Here is a 13,176-nt window from a genome sequence, read left to right on the forward strand (position 1 = left end):
TGCTAGACACATCTCCAAAGGCAAGGGAAACAAAAGCAAAAATGAACTATTGGGATTTCATCAAAATAAAATCTTCTGCACAGCAAAGGAAACAGTCAACAAAACTAAAAGGCAACCGACAGAATGGGAGAAAATATTTGCAAATGACATATCAGATAAAGGGTTGGTATCCAAGATCTATAAAGAACTTATCCAACTCAACATCCAAAAAACAAAAAATCCAGTCAAGAAATGGGCAGAAGTAATGAACAGACATTTCTCCAAAGAAGACATACAATGGCCAACAGACACATGTAAAAAATGCTCCACATCACTTTTCATCAGGAAAATACAAATCAAAACCACAATGAGATACCACCTCACACCAGTCAAAATGGCTAAAAAACAAGACAGGAAACAACAAATGTTGGTGAGGATGCAGAGAAAGGGGAACCCTCTTACACTGTTGGTGGGAATGCAAGCTGGTGCAGCCACTCTGGAAAACAGTATGGAGGTTCCTCAAGAAGTTAAAAACAGACTATGTCTTTATAAGGATGATCAGTCTCCCAGAGAAAAACCAAAAAATATAATGCAAGGAAAGGCTTTTTGTAAAGAGGACTCTAAAGCTCAAGGGAAGGACTGCATCTTCAAACTCCCACCCCAAACTGAAAGCCCTGCATAACCTTCCTCGTTAGAAAAAACAGGTAATAAATGCTCTTCACATAAAGCTTCTAATTGTTTATTATCATTTTAGCTGAAAACTCTAGGGGTATGAGTTTAGCCAAAAAAAAGTAGATGTCTTCTCTTATTAACTCCCATACAAGCTGGTGGAAAATTCATAATGTTGAATTATATTCCCAGGATTCTGTGGGTTATCTCACATTAGAATATTAAAACAAGAAGAGACATAGCAGTGTTATCTAGCATCTCAGATCCCAACTTATCACTTCCATTTGAGCACTGTTTTATGTCAACTACCTTAAAGGCAGTCAACTTAGAGCAAACTCCTATGGATCCCTTTCAGAAATTCCAAGGTGTCATGAAGGGGTTGGAATAGAAAAAGAGATAAGATGAGGGTGCATGTTTTGACACTTAAGCATATACATAGAAATGGTAGCAAATGCCAAAGCAAAGGTGAGTTTCTAAGAATTTCCAAAAGACACTAAATAATTTTTTTAAATCTCTGTGATGAATGGAATCAAACTGAGAATCAGCATCATGGATTATTTCTCTTTTTATCTATTCATTCAACAACTACTTGTAGATTATCTCATGCAGTAGGTACTATGCTAAGCACTGGTCTTTTGGGGGACACAGGCTTTATTCTAGAATACATACACACTACTCTAAGGGACACACAGTTATTCTTATAAAATGTGACTAGTATAATGTTAATACTTTTGTCATTGGATTTATTTATGGAGTTTCTGCTATACAGAAGCTGAATTCATCATTCTTTTCCATTTATGATTTTATATTTTGTATATTTAGAAAAGATTACAAAATCATATTACTTTTTGTTCTTATATGATATTTTTTTCTTTTTGAAACTATGTAAAGCCCCAATGGCACATGAATAATAAATGACATAATAGTTTTACCATCTACTGTTTGTCTAGCATAGTATCTCTCATATCTGTAACCATAAAAAGATGATGCTATTTCCATTTTCCAGATAATGAAATTGAGGCTCAGACAAATTAAACTACTTTTGCAAAGCCACAGAGCTTTAACGTAGTGGTTCCCAAACTTGAGAATCACACACACATTGTTAGGTCTCATCCCCATAGTTTCTGATTCAGTAGGTCTTGGGTAGGGTCTGAGAATTTCTGTTTCTAGTGGTTTCCTAGGTGAAAGGCTAATGGTTTTAACAAAATGCTGTGTGGACATGAAGGAGGAAGGATTCTTTCTCAAAGCTAGGAAAGGTAAAATATTATTTACAGAAGAGATGATATTGGAGCTGGACTCCTAATTAGGAATTTACCTAGTGAAGGAGATGCCTGAGTTTGGCCCATAGGGGCAGACTCAGAGGTCCAAAAACTCCATATACATTGTTTGGGGACTGACTAGGAGGGGACATATGGGAACTTTCCTTCATGATAATATTATTCTACGCATTTCTTCCCTTGAGATGGAGGGCAGAAGGAAATGATTAAAGATAAAAAATAAAATTAGAGAAAAAGGAGGGTGATGTCGAGGTTATTCATATCTGATAAAATCCAAGTTGCCAATCTCAATGGCCACGTTCAAGAAAGATATGTTTTAGGACGATCATTGTAAGTATCTTCTCATTTCTGTGTTTCTCTAAACATCATTACCCGGTACTCCATTCAAGGAAGTTCTATTTTTACATCTGTTTCTACTATCTTTACCACATCTATTACAACTTTCTTACTGTCTTTAATACTCATTCTCATATTCAATTAATCTTAACTCACTTTGTAGAATGGATCTGAGGACTATCCTTTGCTTGGTGATTGGATTATATATACACTATTAAATATGCATGGATCCACGTACATACAACAATGCTCACGCTTGTTTGATACTAGCACTTTTTAAAAAGGAATCAGTATTGGCTGTTAAAAATTGATGTTTATTAGTAGAGACAGTTAAATTTCAAGAGCTGTCACAATCTAATGCTTTGTGGTTGTTTTGGAGTGCAGTATAAGTACATTGCACAATGCAAAACCCAGCTGCTTGTCTTTCCTGTGCAATGAAGTATAATTTTTTGGGAAGCCGGATATCTGGTTATTAGTAGATATCCATGCTCCAGTTCCACTCTCTCAAATAAAACCTTTGTCTGACAGATGTTGTGCAATCTTCTCCAGACCATAACCACATCTGGCACACAAAGAAGGTCATTGTCAATATTCCAATAGAGCCATTATGTTTGCCCTAAATATTCTCTCACATAATCACAGTTCTATTTGAGACAAAAGTTGAGACATTTCTTAGTCCAGAAAATATTTCCAGGGTACTATTTCTCTGGTGAAAAGAGAAGAGCATCACTGGAGTTTCTAGTAGTCATGCCCATTGCTTACTCGAGTAAATAAATATCAGTAACTTTGAGCAAGGTACTTAACCCTGCTGTGCCTTAGTTTCCCTATCTGTAAGATGAGGATAGAAATAGTACCCACATCATATGGTTGTTGGAAATATTAAATCAGTTATTATGACCATTAATATATGTAGAGCACAGACCAGTGACTGGATCTCACTGTGACATCTCCATTTTTTTGTTTGTTGAGATCTATTGCCATGAAAAAAAAAGTTGCAGTAAATGTATTGTCTATTGTTTTCCAAAATTAGAAAAAAATGTTAAGCACTATAGAACATTTGTATTGCACCAATCTGGGTGTGTTTTTACAATGTTAAGAAACAAATTGAACTTGTACAGGATGTAACTTTGTTTCCATTTTGGTTTGCTGACCTCTGGGCATGTTGGATTTGAGGGTTGGTAAAATTAAAAAAATGGTCCCTGGAGTTTACAATTTACCAGGAAAAACAAGGAAGTTTTACATGAAGAGTTGGGAACAAAATTTTGGAAGTGAAAAATTTTTTATTTTGTGAATTCAGACCAGTAGTTAAAACAATTGCATTCTGGATGTGTCTAGGAATTTTTTTCCATTGGATTTTTTTTCTAATCCTGCCAAGATTTGTATCCTCTAGACTTGTAGAACCTTAAGTTAAGTATATAAATATGGCTATAAATGATTCTGTGTGACTAAAAACAAGATAGTTTTTTAAATGTGCTTATTGGTGGTGATGAAACTATTCTGTATGATACTGTCATGGTGAATACATGACATAATGCATTTATCAGAACCAACAGAACTTCAGCACAAAAACTGAACCTTAATGTATACAAATAAAAAAGTAAATAAATTAGGAAGTCATGGAATCCCGGGAAGGAGTGACAACGGTGAAAAGAGAATCTAATTGTATTCCAAACATATGGGGAAAAAAGAACTCATTGAAAGGGCTGGGGGATTAGTACCTAAGTAACTTTGGGAATGCATGGAATCTGTAAAACTTAAGACAAAATGAATTGCATATAAGCACTACTCCCTAGTTATTAGGTTGTTTTCCAAGGGGTATCGGTTAACAAGTCTGATACATATGAACTGGAAATCAAACAATTAAGTAAACGGATGATGGATGGTAGACAGGTTTCTCACTGTTGGAGTAGGAATTTACATATAAGCAAAGTGGAGAACTTTGAATGATACATGTGTAATGTATTGGAATTGGAACATCAATAGGAACTAATGTTTAGCATAATATACATGCAGATGATTACACATAGAAATATTTATAAGTATGTGTATAGAGATGGGCTAGGATATACACATATATTTCTTTGCTTTTAGGTCCTCAGAGGGCCTAAAAGAAGTACTTCAGGGACAAAAGCATGCATAGAATCCAAATCTTGGTTTCTAATACCATCCTCCAAGAAAAGGAAACAGGGCTCATAGTTTAAATAGTTTATTCTAGGACTGGGACAGGAAATATACAAGGTAAGCCTAGAATATCTCATGGTGCCACAGAGTAAGAATGGGCTTTAAAAAAGAAAAAGAAAAACTTACATTGATGGGGGTATGTCAACGAGGCAGAGGAGCCAAATAAAAAGAGATCTCAGTGGCCAAAGCTGACAATTTGAGCAACACAAAGAAATGATGGATAATTACCCAAAATATACAATAAACATTCATAACTCATATTTACATAAATAAATGGTTGAATAAATAAGGATATGAGGGATAAGAAAAATTCTTAAAAATTTATGTAGCTACTCCATTTTCAAGAGGGGAATTCTAACTCCCCACTCCTTAAGTATGGGTTGTATATAGTGACCTCTTTTTAGTGAGTATAGTGTGAAAAAGGGGAGAAAATATAGGAACTTTACAGTGGAGAAACTTACCCCCACACTACTTCAGACAAGTGATGAAGGTAAACATCAACAGTGATAAATCATGTTGATAGCACACATCTTTAATATGATGTGATGAGACTAGCATTTCACCTGTTTAGTTTTCTTCCCCGATACTCATAACTACTGTCCACTCATGAGGAAAAAAAACAGATTCTAATAGAGGGGCATCCTGCAAAATACCTTATTAGCCACTATGCATTAACAATTAATTAATGAATTAATTAACAATTAATACCATGATGAACATGATATTTGAGTGTTATTAAATCATAATAATGTAAGGGAATTCTTAATTGATTTCTATCAACCTGGTTCTCTAATCTAGGTTAGACTATGAGTCTCATTGAGTCCTTCTAGTGGTTTAAAAGTTATTTTTAGAGAATGTTCCCCTTGTTTTATAGGAACAAAGGAAAAATGTTTATCCTTTAATCCATTCCAGGGCACATCATCCTGTCTTATTAATATAATACAGAAAGGGGAAAGGCTGCTTTCATTAAAATCCTTCCCATTCTTCAAGGCTCACTTCATTAAATGCATACGCTGTGTCAGATACTGTACTAGATACTGGGAGCCCAAAGCTAACCAAAGCACCCCTGACTTAAACATTTTATAACCTGGGGGGTGAGGCAGACGTGACAGTCGACTACTATAAGTTATAATAAAACAATGTAGAAATACAGCGGGACAAAGTATGATGAAACAGGAAAATAATATCACTTACCTGACTGGCAGTGGCCACAGGAAGGCTTATTAGAGTTGGTGACCCCTGAAAAGAATAAAGGAATTTTGAGTAAAATCATACTACAGACAATTTGGTGTTGCTAAGCATAAATTTTTGTGTAATGGTTGTTAAGAGTGGAGGCTGGACATTAGACAAAAAGATTATAAAGAAAAACACAGAACATGAAGGAATGAGACTTTATCTTACAGATGTTAAGTCACTAAAAAATTTCAAAAAGGGCAATACGTAACTATTCCTGCATTTTATTTGTTTTTTTCCTGCATTTTAACTGATCAGTCTGATGGCTGTGTGTCGCATGGATCAAGAATCCAAGATATGAGACAAGAAGTTCAATGAAAAAATTGCTGTATCCAACACAGCATTGGTTGTAGGATTAGTGAGAAGAGATTCAAGAAATGTTAGAAGAAGATAAATCAGTTGGTTGAATGCAGGCATAAGAAGATGAAATGTCAATGATAATTCCCAGATTTTCGGCTCAAGGAAGTGAATAAAGATTATGCCACCAAAAAATATTGAAGAAGGAAATAGTTTAAAACGGGAGGTTGTGGATTTAACATTGTATTTTTTTTTTTTTTTTTTTTTTTTAGTTTAAAATGCTTCTGGGACATTCACGTAGATTGTTGTCAACAGTCAGATGGTGCTAAAGCTCAGTGGTATGGTTATAAGTCTTCTCTGATTACCCTAATCTGATGAAAATTCTCTATACGGTGATTCCTTATAACATGAATAAGAGATGTTAGCATATCTCTCATGATGCAAATCTAATTCTGCCTCATAATTCAGTTATTTCCTGCTTTTGCTATATGGGCCTATAATGGTAGCACCCTGGATGGTAGAAACTTGTCTTATACACGTGCTCTTACCTGAAAGGGGCAAGCAAGTATCCTATTCACAGAAGATATAAAAGTGCCAGGCAAATAATGGGTGCTCACTGTTTATTGAATAAGTGAATAAATGAACAAAATATTTACTGAGTTGATGTGAATTATAGGCAATAAATATCCAGGTTGCACAAGTTTTGCTAATTACATTTATATCTGAAAATATGCACTATTTTATATGATCATCTGACTCTTACTGTTAGCATATCCCATTTCCTTCTTTTTCCTTAAGTTCTTATTAACTTAGCCAGAAGGCTCACAAGAAGAGAAAGTACAGCTGATTCATAAAAAATCTTTAATATTTCTACATAATATTTGCTTTTCCATGAGTTTGTATATCCCTACCTCTTGGCACTATTGAAGGCATATCTATTTCTTTGATACAATGATAACATCCCTGCAATTCATTCTCTGGGGACCATTATCTTAGGAACCCCAAAATGAAAAGGTCCTGATCAAAAGCCATATAAAAAAAAGTTTAAGCCACTTTGTACATGCTGTTTCCTATATACCTAGGATGGAGCTTAAAGAATGATAAAAATAAGTAAAATAAAGGGGGCATTTTAATCATTATTATCAAATAATCAGATTTTGTTTAACTTAAATGATTGCTGAAGTCCCTAGGAAAAAAAATGTCTGTCTTGCAAGTTGGACTTTACAGACCACCCCTTAAAAGAGAAATAAACAAATACGATTGGGATTTAATTTGAGGATCTAGTTTAATTGAACACAGATGTAGGTAAACTACTAATTGGAGCCATGAGCATGATGCCATTTTAATAATTTGCTGGTTCAGCTAGTGGTTTTCTGGTCTTTTGAGCTTTTTGGTTCATTATTTAATGCCTACTACTGAACCCATGGTTTCAATGAAGTTCAATTTATTTTTAAAGTTCAATCCATCTCCATGTGTGCTTCTAATAATGATCAATTCAGATGACCCATAATACATTTTTTTTTTGAAGACAAGAGGAACGAAAGAACAAGCTTCAGTTGAATGCCTGTTTTGGGGCTTGGTAAAAATGGGGCAGCTTTTGACTTAACTGACACAATTGCAAAATATTCCCACCAGAACATAGGTATGATGGAAATGAAGGTGAAATACAAATGTATGATTTACTCCCTTATACATCTATGACTACCTTTCAAGAAAGAAGCTTAAATCGTCCTTGCCCCTCTCTGGAATGTGCATTCCCTCTATGAGCATCCAATGAATCCAATTGTAAACTTCAATACAAGTCCAACATAAGTTCCACTTCTCCTGGGATTCCTCCATAACTTCTAGACTCCTTCAGCCCACTGTAATAGTCCCTTATTTCTGTACACATGCATTTAATAAAACATTTATTGTATGCATATTCTGTCAGATACTGTGCTAGGCCCTGGGGAAAACCAAAACAAAGGGCTCAATCTCGAGGTCACCAAGGTCTGAGAAGAGCAGGAAGATAGAAAAGTAAATTGAGAAATAAATGTGTATTTTTTGTTTATGTGTAGGTGAAGATAGGAGGAGAATTACTTAGAAAAAAAGTTCTTTGAGAGGTACTAAGTGAGGTTAAGGGTTAAAAATTTTCTCCTCCATAGGGTTATCAGTACAATTACTAGTAGTACACAACTGATTTAGCAACATAAATATATAACACATTTTAGTAATTATTAATAACAATATTTTGTTAGAAATAGATCTCTTAGACATTGTTTACAATAAGCTCATGTATCTACACTGTAATATTGAATTTTGCTAAAATGGGACATGGGTCAGCATCAATTCCATTTGTAATTTTCATTTTTATACAAATATAATAACATGTGGTCTTATAAATAAGTGGACAGGAATAAAAAGAGTTTTGTAACAGTAATATCATTCAAATCTTTGAACTCCTTTTGGACTTCTGGATCATATGCCCAAATCACCTAGTGATATATTGTAAAAAATAATTTTTAATGAACAATTGACTGACAATTCAAATATTCCTCCATATTTGTTAAAGGCAAAGAATGGGGAACCACCTCATTAAAGAAGAGATTTAGACCAATTTACATGCAGTCACTACATTGCCAGAAAACAATGCTCTATAAATATTTCACATTTTTGCCTATTAAAGGGCTTTCTGAACAAAACAACCTTACCAGCAACCTGAATTGAAAATGACTGAATGGCAGACAAACCTTGAGTGAGAGATCTCCAGTGAGATTTAGTGACCTCTCTCGGAGACATTTGTTTACATTCCAAGGATTGTAAACCTAAAGAACATCCCCTCTTCTTCCTAGAGAGGATTTGTTTACATTTTAGAGCAAAGGTCTCTGTCTCTGAAGGGCAGGTCAGCTGTGCCAGTTGCCCTATGTAAGCTTCTAGGTTTATAACATCAAGGTCTCTCTCCTTTGTACAAACACCCCTGTGGGCTCAGGTGATACCTGCAATCATCCTTATCTCCTCACGGGGCATTGCAGCAGGAGGAACTGATGATGCAGAATTTTCCACAAGTAATTATAAGTCTTTCTCTGGTCCTGAGGTCTCATGATTCTGTGTGTGCGTATGTGTTTGTACACATGCACATGCGTGTAGATATAGAGACATACAAAACTGCAAGTCAGACCATTCAGAACTGCAGACTCAACGTAGCTTAAGTCACTTTCTCAAGTCCAGTATTTCCAGCTGTTCCTGGTTTGAATCCCTGAAGATTTTGACACTACAAGGTATAGTAAGGACAGATGTAGGAGAAGGGCTATTATAAAAGCAGAGGTGGAAATGTAATACCTACAAATCTATTACAGGCAGATCAATTTTAACAAGTGACAGTATACCCTTTGGAAAGTCTGTGCATTTAGCAATTTGTATACCACAGGACATTTAAACTAGAGCTAGTGAAAAAAACTGCAGAGAAATAATTGAAGATGATTCTATTTATACAAAGTAAAAATTACAAAATTAAATTCTATATTTTCAGAGTTGCATATGTCTGTGGTTAAATAAGAAAAGTAAGGGAATGATAAGTAAAAATTCAGGGCAGTATCTACTTTTTGAAGGAAAAGGGGGATAGAGTTATGGAAGGCTAAACAGGAGGCTTCAAAGCTATTAGTAATGTTTTATTTTCTAAATATTTATTTTGTTATGTTCTATAAACTATACAGACATTATTTTATATTCTTCTGTGTTTGAAATATTTTATTATAATTTTTAACTTACCAAAAATTTAGAGTTAGCTGTCGAGGTCACAGCTGAGTGATGATTGAGAGGATCTTAATAATAACATGAGTGCCCATGTAACACTAGACACAGCAAATATTTCATTTATTCTTTCATTCATCCATACATATTTATTGAGCACCTGTTATGTGCCATTGTTCTAAGTGCTTGTGAAACTATCACTAAAACAAGATGAAACGAAGGAGAAGAGCTTAAAGACTATTGTAATAATTCAGATGCAATAATTCATGGTGGCTTTGACAGGGTGGTAGCAGTGGAGGTAAGTCATCTGATACTAGTTTTATTTTAATAGAACCAACTGGATTTCCTGATAGTTTACAGGTAGCTTGTAAAAAAAAATTAGTACAACTCCAAAGTTTTGACATGAGCAACTAGAAAGATGCAATTTCCATACACTGAGGGAGGTTAGAATGTGGGTGAAGGAGTCTTGATGGAAAAGAAAATTTGATAACTCCATCAGATACCCAAGTGACACTGGACGTATAGGTCTGTAGTTGAAGAGAGAACTATTTAAACACCAGATGTGAGGCTTCCCAGGTCCATCAACTAAAAACATCTTATTTTTTGCTTGAAATTTTCATGTGAGTTCTTTTCTTATTAAGATAACTCAGTTAACAATACTAAAGTTGTCTTTCGACTCAGAACTGTATTTAAAGAAAGGTGGTTTTTAATAGTAAGGTATATCACATTTAACTTCAGCACAAATAATTAAGTGGTATGTGTGTGGGGGTGCGTGTGCGTGTTTAATAAACTACCATGCTAGTATGGTTTTGGCACTGATTTTCAAACTTCCCCACTGGGAAACTTTGAAACAGTAGCCAGTGATAGCTAAGGAAAAGGTCTCTGTCCCCTCCTAGCTCCCCACTGTCTTTTCACAGACCTCTGTTGTGACCCATAGCATTCTGAGCCAAAGTAGACATTTCTTTCTTTCATGATTTTTAAACCAATTTCAAAACTATTTTTGTCTCTCTGTTTGTATGTGCTCAAGTGTCAGGCTTTAAATAGAGACCCTGAGGCACCTGGTGGCTCAGTTGGTTTAAGCGTCCGACTCTTGATCTCTGCTCAAATCATGATCTAGGAGTCCTGGGATGAGGCCCCACATTGGGCTCCCTGCTCAGCAGGGAGTCTGCTTGAGATTCTCTCCCTCTCCCTCTGCCCTTCCTCCCACTCTCTCTTTCTAAAATAAATAAATAAATCTTAAATAAATAAATAAATATCTTAATAATTTATCTGGTTTTCATTATCTCTGTTTTTAACTATAGGTCCTTTGATTGTCTCCCCCACACCAAATATTCTGTACAAGAGCAGTCACAGCTTGGGCTCTTAGCTCTGAATGCTCTCTCATATTCAGTCTAGGTGTCTGAACCCTGTCTGTGAATTGTGCAGCAATCACGGGACACATTTTAAAGGTATTCTCATTGCTTTTTGTAATTAAAACAGGGTAGCTTCCACATGGCTCAAATACGAACTGGAAAAAGTCTCCCTCTTTGTGGAAAAGATCTCTATGTTACTTCAGTTTTTTACAGTAGAAAATATGCCCCGGCTCTAGAACTTGGAATTTCACTACCTGATTATATTGTGTCCCATTTTGTAAAGACTAAAAGAATAGTTTTGTGAGGTTACCTCAAGAATAGGGTATGATTTTCAACTTTGCACATTCAGAAATTTGATTATCAGTTGATCCATTTGATCAAGATAGGCAAATTTAGAATACTAATGTATTATTTTACACATAAAATGTGAATTCCAAAAAGGTACAACCATAGTGTCCACTGGACTCTTTTTTTCTCCTATCTGTAGAAATTTTACATAGATAGCCAATTTTCTACCAGAATATTGCTTAGTAGGTAGAAAAACATTATTCTCAGTAAGTAACTGATTGCCTTTAATACCTAAGGTTATCAGCTTACATATCTAAGAAATGAATTAGAATTTGGAAAACTTTCCCCTAGATTATATTTGACTGCTGACAAATTTTTAATCTTTGATTCTCCTTTTTCTAGAACTCATAGAGACCTTCACTAATCTTGGTATATATTATTTCTTCAGATGTGTAACATAACTCTTTCCTTATTTCAATCATATTGAAGTAATACCCATTCATTCAACACATTTGTTAATATCTACTCTGTATCCTATACTGTATTAAGCATAGAGATATAAAAATTTTTAAAAATGAACCCTGGCTAAAAAAGTGTGTATAATCTAATACAGAATGGAAATTTATTAGGTAAGTAGTTTTAGTTCATTATGGTACATATGTTTCAGATTATCAATTAAATTATTAAACTATTAGTAGGCCATTCTAAGCTTGCTCTAAAAAAAATCTTAAAAATAAACCTTAGGAGCTCTAGTTAATCTGCAAGTAACTTTATTTACAAGCTAATATGCCAGAACAAAATCCAGATATTCAACAATGTAACATTCACTATGTCCCAAACTTAAAGAAAAATCATATATGCCAATAAGCATGCCAGGAGAAAAATCAGAAAATAAAAACATTCTCATAAATGATGGAAAAAATGATAGAATTAGCTGTAAAGGACCTTGAAAGAACCATTATAAATATGTTCCATGTGCTTAAAAATTTGAAGTAAAATGGGGACATAAGAGACATGGGATATGGAAAATAAGAGGAACTTCTAGAGTTGAAAAATAAAACATGTTAAGTGAAAAATTTACTGGATGGCACTAATAAGAGCTCAAACTCTGAAGAAGAAAAGATCAGTGACCTTGGGCCATAGCAATAGAAACTCTCCAACTGAATAACAAAGAGAAAAAAAAACTGAAAACAAAATAAAAAGATTCTCAGTGACCTATGGTACAATGTCAACAGGCTTAATATATGTGTAATTGGAGCTGCAAAATGTGTACATGTGAGGAGATGTAGGACAAAAAGCTATTTGAAGAATATGCTGAAAATATTTTCATAGTGGATGAATTTTATAATTTTGCAAAATTAAGACACCAAATGAAACCAATGCAGGATAAACACAAAGAAAACTAGGCTAAGACATGTAATAATCAAATTATGGTAAACCAGCAATAAAGAGAAAAAAGAAAAAAAATGCTAGAGAAAATAGACATCTTACCTGCATGTGATGGTTAATTTATCTGTCTACTTGACTGAGCTAAGGGATGCCCAGATACTTGGTAAAACATTATATCTGAGTGTGTCTGTAAGGGTGTTTTCAGATGAAATTTGAATTGGTAGACTGAGTAAAGATACCTTCACCAATGTGGGTGGACATCATACAATTGATTGAGGGTCTGAATGGATCAACAAGGTGGAGAGAGGAAGAATTTGTCCTTTGCTCGAGTTGGAATATCCATCCTTTCCTGCCCTCGGATATAGGTGTTGGTTCTTAAGATCCTTGGACTCAAATTGGGACTTAAATCATTGGTTCCCCTGGTTCTCAGGCCTTTAGATACACAC

General features: G+C 34.7%; 1 protein-coding gene across 1 annotated transcript in view; it reads right to left on the reverse strand.

Annotated features, from left to right (window-relative positions):
• Nucleotides 1–13,176, reverse strand: part of LOC145720140 (uncharacterized) — a 102,794-nt gene that overhangs the window by 39,885 nt on the left and 49,733 nt on the right. Inside the window, exon 2 of the mRNA XM_081812025.1 lies at nt 5,637–5,681. The gene's annotated coding sequence lies outside the window, so the exon portion shown is untranslated. The remainder of the gene's footprint in view (nt 1–5,636; nt 5,682–13,176) is intronic.

This window comes from Leptonychotes weddellii, chromosome 2, assembly GCF_054177405.1.
Source record: "Leptonychotes weddellii isolate Sample4059 chromosome 2, ASM5417740v2, whole genome shotgun sequence".
Lineage (NCBI taxonomy): Eukaryota > Metazoa > Chordata > Mammalia > Carnivora > Phocidae > Leptonychotes > Leptonychotes weddellii.